Genomic DNA, 14,830 nt, shown 5'->3' on the forward strand with positions numbered 1-14,830 from the left:
GTAGCTTGGCCTCTGTTTAAATTGAATTCTGCTAGGTAGTGGGAGTTTGATACAGATTATCCACGTGTCATACAATTAAATAAGACACAGTGCACTGGCCTTCCAAGTTCAAAACATTGAGCAGTCTTGTTTCTAAAAGCGTGGCCATACAGAATACTAGGAACAAGTCTCACTGAACTTCCATAGTGAACTTCTTCCCTATCGTGTGGGGACTGCAGGTCCCAAGCTTAGTCTCAACGCTCCCACGTAATACTCGAGGTAAAGGCAAATGGATTTTTAAGTAGATTTCCTATTAAGAATGCAGTATAGTTTGGATTCCTGTTGAAAAAGGAGGCTTTGGGGAAACATATTGGTTACCCACCCACTAGAAGCCCTGCAGCCCAGTTGGCATCAGGAGGACGTGAACTGCCGTCTTGAGGCTGAATTGTGTTCGTTAGAACACAGGAAGGTGTACAGCAATGAAACCTATTGCAAAGGAGTTTGAGCAGAGTGGGCTGGGAATTCTTGGGCTTTGGATCTTGTCTCAGACTATTTGTTCAGAAGACAAAGCCACACCCTTTCTGAGCACCTTTAGTGTTGTGTATAATGGGGTGATGTACTGTGGTCCAGGTCTTATTTGTCGCCTTGTCTTATATTAAATAATTCAAGAGAGCTGCTGGGTATGCATTACAAATTCAGAAATCTTGCAGAGGCTTCTTACAGCTAAGCTCCCATGTAGAAAGAGGTAGCTCTAGATCCAAGCACTTATTAAACCATACAGAAACTGAAACATTCCATGACTCATGGGGGCTCTCAAAGTAACACCGGTCTCTGGGGATGACTTGAGGGCCCCAAAGTCCTCATCTTCTACCCCTGGAATTTATCTGGGTGACATAAGTAGCCTCTGGGTTGATGGGAGATGGTTTTTCAGAAGCCCCCTCTACACACTGGGCTCTAAAAAGCTGGGTCCTTTTAGAGAAGAGACCTGCTACTGATGAATTGCCAGACAAGGTCAGTAAAGTGGTAGCTTGATAGATCTCACCTGCTTACCCTTTACCTAAAGAAAGGTAGATTTAACTCAAGGTTTAGCCAGTGACCCACTAAGATGACATATAGGCATCAGGAACTTGGTATTTTGAATTCAAGGTAGCCTGGTACTTTTAGTTATTTTTTTTTCCTGTTGGGGTAATAAAACGATGTCCAAGGCAACTTATAGAATGGTTTGTTTGGGTTTAGAATTCCAAAGAGCCAAGATCCCTGCCCCCATCATAGCGGGGAAGCATGGCAGCAGTCACAGCAGCTGGAGAACCTGAAGGCTCATCTCTTGAAGCATACAGATAGAAAGCAGAGATCAAACTAGAATTGGTGACAGTCTTTAAACTCTGAAAAGCTTGGCTCCAGTGACACATTGCCTCCAAGACCAGACCAACCCCTCCTAGTCTTCCCTGAACACCACCAATTGGAAACCAAGCATCCAAATGCTAGGCATTATAGGGGACACATCATTCAAACCACCACTTAACTGAGCAAAATGTGGACTGTAGGCCTGGGGTTTGAGAAAGATCTTATAGTTCTGTGCTTTTAATCTCATAGGCTAGAGACAAATTTATTTTAATGAGTTAATCGGCTTTATTTTCAAATATTTGAGGGCTCTTTGAGAATGGTAGACTTACATCTTTATAGTAAAGTAAATACAAAATATTTCCACCATACCCTCATAATCCCCTTTTTATTTGCTTTGAAATGTTTCAATGATTTTAACTTTTTACCAGTCTTAATGTTTAATTATAAAATTCAATGACATCAAATGCACTCAACATCGCCATCCGTCTTCATAACAAATCCATCTTGCAAAGTCAAAATTTTTAAGCTCCTGAGAATTCTCCCTCTCCTCACACTGTACCCACCACTTTGCTTTGTCTCTCTGAACATGGCTACTGTTCTCCATAGTCATTTAATCTTTCATTGGTTACTGATATCTTACTACTATAAATGACACGTAGGAAGTCCTTGTGTATTGGATATCAACACCCTATCAGACCTACCATTATAAATACTGGCTGCTACAGCTTTGGATCACAAATGAACTTGGGTTTGGGGGCAGTTTGTTTTGTGGGTTTGGGGTGAGGGAGAGGACACTTTTGATCCTCTGCCTTGCTAGGCCAGCCTCACTGTGGGCACTGTTTCGTCCTGCCTGGGTTTCTGATCCAGGTCCCTTAAACATCACTGAGTGAGGCTTGGATAGTGCAGTCCTACTCTTTAAAGGATGTGGTCTCCATTATCCTGCACCTGTTCCATTGCACTGCTGCTCCTCATTCTGCAGGTGTCCAGTGTTTCAGTCCACATGTGCTCACCAAGATCACAGCACTCGACTCAGTTCGAAATCCCTAGAGTGGTTCCAAAGCATGTATTTCCAGGGCTCTTCATAGCCTCAGACTTGAATCTTTTTCTTTCAACCCATCTGCTTCTTGGTCTGGACATCTAGTGTGGTTCTATGGTCTTGGTTATGTTTGGGGCGTTTTAGGCCAGGGACACGACGAAACAGATGAACAGTCCTAGAAGACCTTGTTTTTTACTTTTCATTGCCCAGCAGTTCTTTGGGGGCCCACCACCCAGCTCCCAGATAAATACAGACTTTTCTTACGAATGTCCAGCTTTAGCATGGCTTGTTTCTAGCCAACTTTTCCAACTTAAATTATCCTGTTTCTCTTTACATTTTGCTTCTTGGCTTTTCCCCTTTATTCTATATATTTCTTTCCTTCTTACTGTGGCTGGCTGGGTGGCTGGCCCGCTCTCCTTTTCTCCCTCACGCTCTTCCCTAGATTTCTCCTATTTATTCTCTCTGCGTGCCAAGTCCCACCTATTTCTCTCTCCCGCCTAGCTATTGGCTGTTCAGTTCTTTAGACTAATCAAGTGTTTAGGCAGGCAAAGAAACACAGCTTTAGAGTTAAACAAATGCAACATAAAAGAATGCAATGTATCTTCTAGCATTAAACAAATATTCCACAGTATAAACAAATAAAACACATCTTAAACTACTATTCCACAACATTGCCTTGTATCTAACCTTATAGCATTGAAAAGAGGAGGCTTTTTGCATAACTTACTTGCATTTAACTCCTCTTTGGAGATGGAGGTCTGAAATCTGTCATGTCAAAACTTCTCACATCTTATAGAACATTTCATCCCATCTTTATCACTTTATCTCTTACAGATGGCAGGAGACTGGGTCAGGGAAGTGTGGCTTTTCATGACTGGAGAGTCACATCCCTCTTAACCCTGCCTGAGAAGAGTATAGGGTGTGATGGCTTTGTATAGAACTGGCGAAAAGGTACATGGCCAGTTCATGAAACAGCACTGCTTTAAGGACTAAAGACTTCAACTGGGATTTTTATAACTCTGGCCATTGGATATACCAACCTAACCATCTACTTAACCAGTAGGGGTGTGCTATGCCACTTGGTGTAAGGGCTTCTTCAGAATGTGGAGACTGAGTTAATCATATAGGCAGGAACAATGACTTCATATGGAGAGGTTATTTTTTTTTAGGTTTGGCACTGAATATAATGGAGCATATTTAAGAAGTGCACATACCAAACATGGATATGATCAAAACTTCAAAACCATCTGTTGCTGAGTAATTCCCCCACAGCTGTGGTTTTGTCTCTCCCCATTCTACCTGCCTTGAACATTGATCTTCATTCTCGGGGTCTTCTTGTTCAGACAATATCCCAGCTTCCATGTTGAAAGTTGGCTAATCCAATCAATAAAATACCCACAGAATCTTCACTGGCTCTTTATTCTCTTCAGAGAACAAGGGGTCTGATGCAATGCCATTGTTTAGAACCAAATAGCCACTTTCCTAAGGTAACCCTGGCAAATCGAAATCCATGTCTTGGTAATAGACAAGCATTCTGGGGGAAATGTTTGAGCTAAGTTGTTTTTGTGTAACTTCCTTTGGGCCACCTAAACTCCCTGAGTAGAGGCTGAAATCTCACTGATGGCATTTTATCTCACTATCTTTAGAATGAAATATGGAATAATTGCTGCTGCAAAGAAGTCTGACTTCACCATAGTAAAAGTGAACTGTGAAGATCAACTACAGGATGGTCTGAATTGGGGTACCTCTTGGCATGTGGGACATAGCAGATGTCAAGTCACCCCACAGATGACTGTAAAGGCATGTCCCAGTTGCTTTCATGTTGCTGTTATAAACACCATGACTGAGAGGCAGTATAAGGAGAGGAAAGGGTTTATTTGGCTTATATTTCTATGTCATCCATAGTCAATCACTGAGGGGAAAGGCAAGGCAAGAATCTGGAGATAGGAAGTAAGCCAGAGACTGTGCAGGGAGTGCTGTCTACTGGCTTGTTCTCCTTGGCAAGCTGAGTCTTGCTTAGACAACCCTATAGTTGAAAGTTTTCTCAAGTCTTGCCTGGCCCCATGGTCCCACAGCTGCTTATAAAAATAATCAGAGGCTTAATATTTACAAACTGCATGGCCTAGGGCAGGCCTCTTGGTAGCTCTTACATATTAAATTAACCCATTTCTATTAATCCTGTGTTTTGCCACATGTTTCATGGCTTTACTGGTCTGTTGGCATGTTGCTCCTTGGGTGGCAGACTGGCATCTCCCAACGCCACCTTTCTCTTTCCTGTCTCTTGGATTTCCCACCTGCCTCTAAGTTTTCTTGCCATAGACCAAAGCAGCTTATTTACTAACCAATGGGAACAACATACATTCACAGTTCATCTGCCCAGGCACCATCCACAATAGGCTGGGCCCTCCCATATCAATGGTTACTCAAGAAAATGTCCCATGGACATGGCCTGCAGGCCAATCTTAGAGGCAATTCTTTAAGATTCACTCTTCCCAGATAATGTCAGATTTTTGTCAAGTTGACAAAAACTAGCAAACAGAAATGCTACATTGACTTTTGTGGGAAAGGCAAAACTGAGGTTACGGGTGTACAAGCAGGTAAAATTGACTGAAGGTTAAAGCTACAAGCATGAGACTGAGAAAATCTGATCCATAAGAAGCCCAGGTTTCCTTCCTAGAAAATGGCTGAAATCCACTATTCTCCTAGAGATCACAAATAATACTTCCATTTTAATAGAACTATATGAATACACTACTTCCTCTTAGAGTCCTGTATGACGAACCTTGACTCTTCATGGAGCGTGGAAACTGTCCTCTAGTGTGTGCCTCTCACCTCTGTTTGGGTACCTGTCTCATTAACATGCTCCTGAAACCAAATACCTGACAGATGAGCTCAGATATGCTTTTCTGTGATGGGAGGCATGGAAGAGTGCATTCACAGGGCAAAGAGGCTTTTCATAAACATAGACCAGATGAGGGAACTGCTGTGAACATCTTAGAGAGGTGTTATTGGAAGAGGGGGTGGCATGAGAGGCTTAAGTCCAACTGTATACCAGCTTGACTGTGGGTCAATCAGCAGCCCTTAACAGGCTTTCCTGAAATAGACTTGGTCTATAAGACCCTGATTCTAGCTCCTTTTTTGAGGAGGGGACTCTGTGGGGTTGGGTGCATTGGAGAATTATGAAGGAAAGATTCCATATACTCCCAAACTATACAAACCAAGAACTGCATTCTTCTCGCCTCTCTGACATGGAGGAGGGAAAAGAATAAAATAGTTATTTTAGTAACCAACTATGTATACAACACCATTTCTAGCAAGTCAGTTCTAACAATAGTTCCTAATATACTACCCTTTGCCAATTCCTGTATTTTTTTTTGTGTGTGGTGCTTTGGAAAATGTTTAGAAGGGTTTATTTGGACTGAAGTTCCAGAGTGATAGAGGTCCATCACCACCATGTGGGACAAGCATGGCAGCAGGCAGGCATAGGAACTGGAGCAGCTGAAAGTTCACATTTTAAACTGCAAGCAGGGAAGCAAAGAGTATGCTGGGAATGGCACAAGTCTTTGAACCCTCAAAGCCTGTCCCTAGTGACACACTTCCTCCATCAAGGAATGCCATACATACTAAAATTACCCAAACATCTGAGCCTATGCGGGGAGGGCATTCTCATGAACTATCACAAATCTCAACTATAACCTGTTAAAATCAAATGACATTACATACTTCCAACACAATAGCACAAAATACATCATTCCAAAAAGGATTATTTTAGTCCAGTGAAGACTGGACTCTAAAGCAAGACCAGCAGCCATAAGGTTCTTAAGTTCCCATTTCATACATAAGGATATATATAGAGAAAATCAGGCTATTTGGGTATCTTGCATGAAGCTCTGTATAAAAGCACCAGGCTGATTTCAGATACCTTTAGCTTTAAGCCTGGTGCCCTTTTCTGGAGCTTACTGCCTCAGGGAGGAAAAAAAAAGGCTTCAATTTACTTGTCTGACAGTTTAGTCAAATGCAAGCAAGAAATTGCCTGAAGATCAATTTTAATTAAGAAAACATCTTTGCTCCAAGGGGGATATTCGGAGCAGTTGCACGTGTACAGACTGGGAAAAAGACTTAATTAAAATCCACCTCAGCCATGTAAGTGCTGCGTAAACTTGAGCAAGTTACCTTATCTCTTTAGCCCCAGTCCTTTTTATCTATCTCAGGCAGAAGTGGTAAGATTACTGTTAAGTTTTAATGATGCTATAAAAAGAACTGGCCACTTAAATACGACCTGAGCTCAGTGATGGCAACCCCATCTAAAATTCCAAATTATAGTCCCCAGAATAACAAGTGAAAATTTAAGAACCAAACCCTTAAGACTATGATCCTGGACCTTGCTAATCAATACTTGACACATTTTTTAGTGACTATTTCAGATGAAGTAACAGAGGCTTGGAGTTTGCTTATGGTCTAAGTTGGCCTCATCTGTGCTGACCACTGAGCAAAGTTTTAATACAATGGCTATCTTGTGCTAAACATGAATGAATAGTCAGATGTCTGCAATGGGAAATAAGGTTTCAGGATTGGAGTGTAGCTCCTGCCTCCAGGTTGGACTTGGCCACTGCTGCCTTGTCTATAGGAGACCTCTCAACCGGGAACACTCACATTCTCCTTTGGAAGATGTGGGTTTCTCCTGGGATTCAAGCCAATGAGATTCTTATGACTTCAACTCAAGGTTACATAAGCAGTATGTTGACTTCGGGGAGGAACTCTTCAGTGGAATAGCTTGTCTGTAAACTATCCAGAGGATGTTTCAGTGATGCATATTTCTGAGTCATCTCATGTTGTGGGTAGATACCTCAGTTGTATAGCTGCCCATATGTTTCCCAGGAGAGCTCTCAAGAGAGCAGCTACCTTCGGGTCAGTCATGCTCCTATGAGGAACTCCAATGGACTCATTGCTCCACCAAGCTGAACTCCACCAAGAGAAGGGCATTCTGTCAGTGCCCCTTTCTGCTTTGGGGGGTAATAGCTGCTGCTTTACACCTCCTGGAGGAAAGTCACCAGTGACCAGAGTATTCTGTATTAGTTATAACCAAAAGCAACTTCGAGTATAGTTTACAGTTCTAGAGGGCTAGAGTCCATTATGGCGGGGAAGGCAAGGCATGGCAGCAGGGGTAGGAAGCTGGCCAACACATTTTTCATCAACACATAAGTAGGAAAGAATAGGAAGTCAGGAAAGGCTATGATCCCCAAACCCTATCCTCTCATATACTTAAAAAGTTCTACTTTATAAGTGTGGGCACAACCTTCCCAAACAGTACCAACTGGGGGACCAAATGTCTTCCCATAGGCTCATGTTTTGAACATTTCTAATTCAAACCACCACAGTTGTAAATGACAGACATGGGACTGGAGCAAGGCAAGACTCCTTTCCCTATAATATAAACCACTGAATTAGTGTTGGTAATAAATGAAGGTCTGTTCCTCTAGCCATGAAGAATGGATGCTGTTGAGCTCTTCTCATAAGCAGGCTTCAAGTCTCAGGAGACGCTATGTGCTAGGTCACACAGCTGGCCTTTCTTCATCACATCCATCCATCTGATGAAATGACCTTGGTCCTCTTGCTACCAACAGAGCTTCAATTTATGTGCAGGATGAAAGGCGCAGGCTTCTCTTCCACAGAATCTTAATGCAGACTGCAGCATGGGGATTCTATTAAGGTGGTTCACATTTCCTTATTGCCAAATAGAAGTTTAAAATCTCTTTCCAGCACATAGCTGATGCCAGCTTCAGAATTCAACTTGCTATAAATTTAAAGTGCTGCCACTTTGTGAAGAATTCTAAGCTAGGCATTTCAGGACACACAAGCATATAGGCCATGACTATGTATCTTTTGTGTAGTTTTCTACAACAGGACATAGTAATAAATGATAGTTGCAGTATTTAAGTTTAAAGTGGGAATAATCAGATTACTGCACTCAAGAACATTGGCTAATGTGGGTAATTAGACCTTGAACACATCTATCTTCTAAGTATATGCCATTGCTCGTGCTTTAGAGTTCTGTCCAGTGATATGGCTCTGTAATCTTATATAACCCCCTGGTTTTTTTTTTGTGATGCAGCTATCAATCTGATAATGACTTCCTACCTTATGGAGAGGTACTAAGGCTTTGGAAATGAATACTACTCTTACCCTATAGATGCTCAGTTTCCTGACTTATGACAAATGAGACAATATTGGAGATTTTATGGCCAGATTGACAAGTAGGTGCCAAGAAATATGTTCAGTGGAAAATGCAATCCATTTAAATGTTTGTTAAATTATGTCCATAGGGATTGTGTATGCATGAAATCTACTCTCTCATTTAATACCACACCTACTATGTTTAACTAATGTTTGATGTAGAAGTTAACAGCATACCTGCTGTTTCTAACTAATGTTTGTATTATAAATTCCAGATAAAACTTCAATTCAGTACAATAAAGGAGACATGTCTAGAAGCCAGTCTCACAATGGGGAGGGGAGAGGTTTGGGTTCCCTCTTTGGGATTCCTTCTGTGCATCAGACATATAGCCTCTGAGAACTGTGTGCAATTCTAAGCCATATGAATAGATGAACCAGAAAAATTCTACCTCAGGTATGGGAGGGATAAAGCTCAATTCTGGTTAGTGATCTATAGAGTTTGGTTCCATCTCTTATACGCTACATCTCTATTTTAATAGGGGTTACTAAAGAGCTTGTTCTACTTAGTTCCATAGAGTTGGTTGTCCCATCTGTGTAGTCAATGGTGAAAGGCATTTTTCAAATGCATTTCTGTTGCCCCCTCCCCTATTCCTGTGGCTTTGAGCAAGCTGTTATCTCAGCTACAAGCCTCGTTCAAGGTGGCTAACAGTCACATACCCTCAACTGTGAAGAAGATAGTGTGTGTGAATGTGGACACACATTGTGTCACTGTGTATATGCTGTGCATGGGAATGTGTTTGGATCTTTGGAGTTGAAAAGCCGTGTAATTTACCATTGCTACCTCTTACATCTCACCAAAAAGACCTCCACTTGACAGCTTTCTGGAAAGACGGGTAATGAAGTTTGGAAACCTTTCCAGGAGAGGGTCTGAGTGTCCTCTTCTTCATTGGTTCGTTCTCCGTTCATCTAAGCTGGTTTTCAACAAGACCTTGAAAACTAGAATTCATGCTGCCAGTGAGTAATGTCAAGTTTGGCCCCTGAGCACTTCTGCTTTTTACCTCAGTCTCTACATGTGGAGCTTACTAGGTCCTTGAGCACACTCAGCATGGAAGAATTTGGAGTCTGTACCAGACAGTAAATCCTAAAGCAGTGTTATGCAGGAAGGTTTGGGGAAATAAGTAGCCTTCGATCCCTCTGAAAGACGGTTCTTGAAGGACTTGAAAAGGCTCTGTGGCCACAGCTAAATTCAGTCCCTGTTGCTGATGGTGGCAGATTCACACCTATGTCTTTGCCACATCCTCAGTCATGCATGGCTTCTCTACTGCTTCCTGAACTCCTCTGCCATGTCAACCCTGTGTCCCATGCTCTGTTTGGGTAGGAACCTAGACTAAGAAGGGTCTTTACTATTTGTGGCTTTTACTTCCTCAGGTAAAGGTGTTATATAAGCCATGTTTTCCTCTTAAAGCTAAGGACTAAGGACCTCCCATCATGCATGAAAGAACTAAGCTAGCTAGTCAGCCACCACCTTGATGTCTGGAGAGGGTGTGAAACCAGTGTCGCCAAAATCTGCCTCAGAGTAAGAGCTGCTGGAACTATAAACTGCAGAATCACTTAGTGGTAATTTTGATGGTTGGGGAGATAAGTGACTAGAATGAGAAGGACACACTCTTTGGAGAGGCAGCTCTGGGAATTGCCCCTCAGAATAGCATTGGGGCCTCATGGTGAGATCCAAGGAAGGTTCTCAGTAATTTTCCTGGCAGGTAATGCTCAAGAGAAACCCAGGGCCTTCTGCATAGCAAATGCTTCATCTCAGAACAATGGCATGAAAGGCTTTTTTTCCCCCGATCCAACTATTCTCTCCCTAAAGTGTAGGTAGTGATACAGAAGAATCTCCTGCAAGGGTAACAGGTCAGAAAATCTGAGAGTGGCTTAAATGTTAGAGATTATGGAGCCCCTCTTCCCTCCTCTGCACCTTTAGCATGCTGTCAACAGGGTTCCCAGATAATGGATAAGAACGAAAAGCTCTCAAAAAGACCCATGGAGAAAGGCAAGAGGGAGGGAATCTCCAAGATGGAAGTCAGGAGGGACCTATTCAACACACATTGAAGTTTAGGTGCTCCACAGATTCACTTGCCCTCATGTTGCGGATGCTTGTTTCTGCTCCTGTTGCTTCAATCATGTCTAGCGTCTGCCAGCGATAACACATACTCATTTTTATCAACTTGGACTTGTATCAGATACAGAACGCCAGTCATAAAAATTAGTTCAGTTATGTTCCAAATAAGGAGACCCCTTTAACCTGTCCTAACCATATTGAGCATAGTCTCAAGTACGTATGAAGTCATATAGACCCTTGCCATGGTCCTTTGCCAAGACCTAGGCCAAAGTAGGTCACAAGGAATGGAGCGTGAATGAAAGATCCATGTCATAAGAGAGATCTGTGTGCTCTCATCTGTCCTGTCCTACCCTCCCTCCACACCTACCTGCCTACACTCAGAAAAGACCACATAGTAAAAGTGACTTTCATAAAACAAAGGCTTCACCAGAAACAAAATCTAGAAACTTGATGTTGAATTTGGATTTTCTCAGAATGGAGACACAATCTTTATTAAGACACCTTGCTTATGATATCTGGACAGCCAAGAAAACAAATTCGGGACCTAATGACCATGTAAATGTGTGCTGAAATGGAAAGTTTAGAACAGTATCAAAATCTTCCAAATAAAACTTGGCAAAAAACAAGTTAAAGCTTCTCAATAGACTTCACTCTGTACAGGACAGGGCCTGTGAGATTTTAAGATGGCTGGTAGAAACTTGTCAAACTGAAATGTGTAAAGACGGTGTGAAAAATTAAAAATGGAACATACCTGATACATGACAGGGCAATTTCCCTAAGTTATGGGCAATATCTGAATGGGGTAGAAAACATAACTAACATATTTTCCCAAATACAGAACTCAATACCTCTGTGAACCAGATCCATCAAGCTAATAGAATACCAAACAGAATACCAACCACTAGCCCACCTGTGCATAATCCAGAAGCTAAAAGCCAGCGGCTCCAGCAAGAAATCAAAGGTGTCAGATCCTACTGATAAACAATGGTGAACTCTATTAAAAAATGTCCATGGCAAACCATAAAAGCAAAAAAAAAGTAATAAAAGACTAAATGTGAGAGCCTGAGAATTCAATATCTAAATCTAGCCTATAAAAGTAAATTTTCCATGCAATAAGAGTAAATTTTCCATGCACACAAAATCCAAAGCAATTCACTGTTATCACATTTGTGCTTCAGGAAATGATATCCCATTGAGCCATTCATGTGCATAACTAAATGCATGCTAATAAAAATAAAACATTTCAAGGTGAAACAATTCAGGTCATGAACTCAAATCTATACAAATAAGGAAAATGTCAGAGTAAGTTAATACCTTGCTAATCTAAAGGGTGGCTGTTTAAAGCAGGGATAGTGAACATGCTTGGGTTTTTATAGCATGTGAAGGCATGGACTAAGGTGGTGGGATGTCACAAGGACAAAGAAGGTAACCTCTGGTAGGGTGAGCTGGGTAGCAACTCTCGGACATCTATATCTTTACACTCAGATACTCTAGGATTTAGGATGGTCTTCATTCATTGACTTCCTCTATAGACCAATTCACACCAGACGAGTCTTCGGGGCCGATATTCCAACAGGAGCTTGGCCACATTCTATAATACGCAGAGGCTGAGCAGGCTGGCAGCCTGAGTCAGACACTGGGTCAGAGACAAGTCAGGTCAAAGGAGAACCTGACCAACCAAATGATCTCGGTACAGGGGCAATTCTCAGGGTTTGGGGAATTCTTTTCTCTTTGACTTACACCTATTCAATTCCCAGAAGGTGTATTCCAGCCTAGACTAACACTTTTCTAATATAAAAGCCAAAGAATCATAAGCCTATCTCAGATAAGTCAGAAACTTCTCAATCCATGTTAAACTGCCTCCAGATATTTTATATGTGTAGATGTGTGTTGCTCCTGTCCTTGGTCATAGACTTTTTTTTTTCTTACTACTCACTCTTTAATATCCAAAGTATTAAGTGACAAAGTTTTTTAAAAAATAGAAAAATGCACACATACAATGAATTTAACAAAAAAAAGAAAAAATCACCCCGTTTTTTAATAAAATAAAAACTCACAAAATCTCGTTCCAACATGTATGTATCATAAACTGGCTTTAAGAGTCACATAGGGAGAACAGGTACTTCTCCCCTAAAGTACCCAGAAGGAGTCTGACCACCATTAGGAACGGGGGGGGGGGGGGCGGGGGGCGGGTCGGGAAGGGCAGCTCAGCAGCAGCAGCCGCCAGCGGAGGACAGTTTTAACTCAATATCCCACAGCTTCATCAGCAAGGCCTTCAGGACGTCTTCCATCTGCTTTATAGACTTCTCTATTTCAACTCTGCTTTCCAGATTGAGAAGCTCCTTGTCTTCCGACACGATTTGCTTTTCGGAGGACCCTAAAGTGTAACTTTCAATGGCTTAGATGCTGAGGCAGAACAAGTCCCTCTTGTAGTCCAGGTTCTTGGGAGTGCATCTGTACACATAGCCAAAGGCGCAGGGAGCAGCCTGTACAATACAGCGTCCCAAGAATGCAGCCGTCTTCGCCTTTACACTTGGACAGTTTCTGTTCTTTATCCACAGACACATTGGAGGAAACACAGCGCAAGAGGATGCAGTTGCTGTCCTCCTGGCTGGTCACCCAGGTGAGCGAGTCGCCCAGCGGCCGGCGACAGCGCAAGCACAGGAACACGAGGAACACGAGCGGGTTCTCCCCGGTGGCCGCCGCCGCCGCCGCCGCCTTCTCCTCGCCCGGCTCGGGCTCCGCCTCCGCCGCGTCAGCGCTCGACATGCTCGCCCACTTCTGAAGCAGCCAGTAGCGGGGCGAGTCTTCTGAGAGCCGCTTCTCCAGCAGCGAGGGGTCGCCCCGCGTGCCCAGGCGGCTACAGACACAAGAAGGAGAGGAGCAACCTAGGGAGGAAGAAGCCGCCATGAACGACAAATCTCCCGCACTCCCCAGAGCCCCCGGTCATAGACTCTTAATGCGGTGGATAGTGGTTAATTCAGATACTTATTTCTCAGCACTTTCAACAATAATGCAACTTGAGTGTTCAACCACAGCTTGGACATCTATATTAATCCCTACTCTACCACAGGCTCATGGAACATAATGGAAGGGAGGGGATGAAAGAATAAGCCAGAGGATGGAGAAGAGTGCTGTAAAATACTGTTTTCTGGACTTGATAATATCTGTTGTACACATGAACTCACAGAAGCTGTGGATTACGTACATAAACCGGTATAAAGTTGAGTCAGTTAATAGTTCTGACTTGGAGATGGGAAAGACTCTGAGGCTCCACCTCTAGCTGAGTATCCATTGACAGATTGCTGGAGGGGTAAAACTGTCTTTAGGAATGTGGCTACTGGTAGGTTCCCCAGGCCCTAGAGGATAACCTTATACCCATATGCATATCTTAAAGATGTGATTATGAATTCACATAAGCAGATCTATAAGTGGTGGCCCAACATAGGAATGGTTGACAGATGGTGTGTGATCATCTCCACAGATGCAGGAAAACACCTGACAAAACTACCTCCAGTTAGGTCAAGAATGAATCTCTACATAAGGCTGACAAGCCTTACAGCTACCATGTGTGCTTGGTCCAGTAGGATGGAGATGGAGCTTCACTTTTGAGGTCGTCTACAGTCTTACAGCCCTCGTTGAGTTCTATAGCTTTGAGAACTTGAAAGTTTGTATTCATAAATGACCCAGTCCTTCTAGCTTGTAATAGTAGCACAAACTGGTATTAGAGTGCCCTGATATAATACCTTAGAAATGGGAAAACCATAGGTGGGGTCTGTTTGAAGTATCTGTATCTTCACTTTTTTTTTTTCCTCACCTTCTAAAGACCATCCAGAGCTTGCTCCACATGAAGGATGGCTGGCCTGTGTATGATTGTTTCGTTCCTGCAAGAGCTGTAGAATGGGTGGCTTTACCTGGCAGCCCCTTTGTGCCTGATACACTTGTATTCTCGTGAGCCCCATGGCAAGGTTTGGATTCATTTCTCTGACACTCAGGGCTCTTGTTGAAATATACAGCAGAGCTACTTAACTATTCTGTCCATAACTGAAAGTAGCCTAGTTTATTGCCTGTGTTGCTCTTAGTCAAGGGCTAATACATCCAAAAGCATGGATCCTCTGGGTCTCCCATAGAAGTCAGATGTAAATACATGGCAGTTTGTGTGATCAGGTCAAGATCTCCCT

General features: G+C 42.7%; 1 pseudogene; it reads right to left on the reverse strand.

The window, feature by feature from the left end:
• Nucleotides 1–12,830: 12,830 nt before the first annotated feature.
• LOC102929057 (protein Mis18-alpha pseudogene) lies at nucleotides 12,831–13,560 on the reverse strand (annotated as a pseudogene).
• Nucleotides 13,561–14,830: the final 1,270 nt, after the last annotated feature.

This window comes from Peromyscus maniculatus, chromosome 20, assembly GCF_049852395.1.
Source record: "Peromyscus maniculatus bairdii isolate BWxNUB_F1_BW_parent chromosome 20, HU_Pman_BW_mat_3.1, whole genome shotgun sequence".
NCBI classification, from domain to species: domain Eukaryota; kingdom Metazoa; phylum Chordata; class Mammalia; order Rodentia; family Cricetidae; genus Peromyscus; species Peromyscus maniculatus.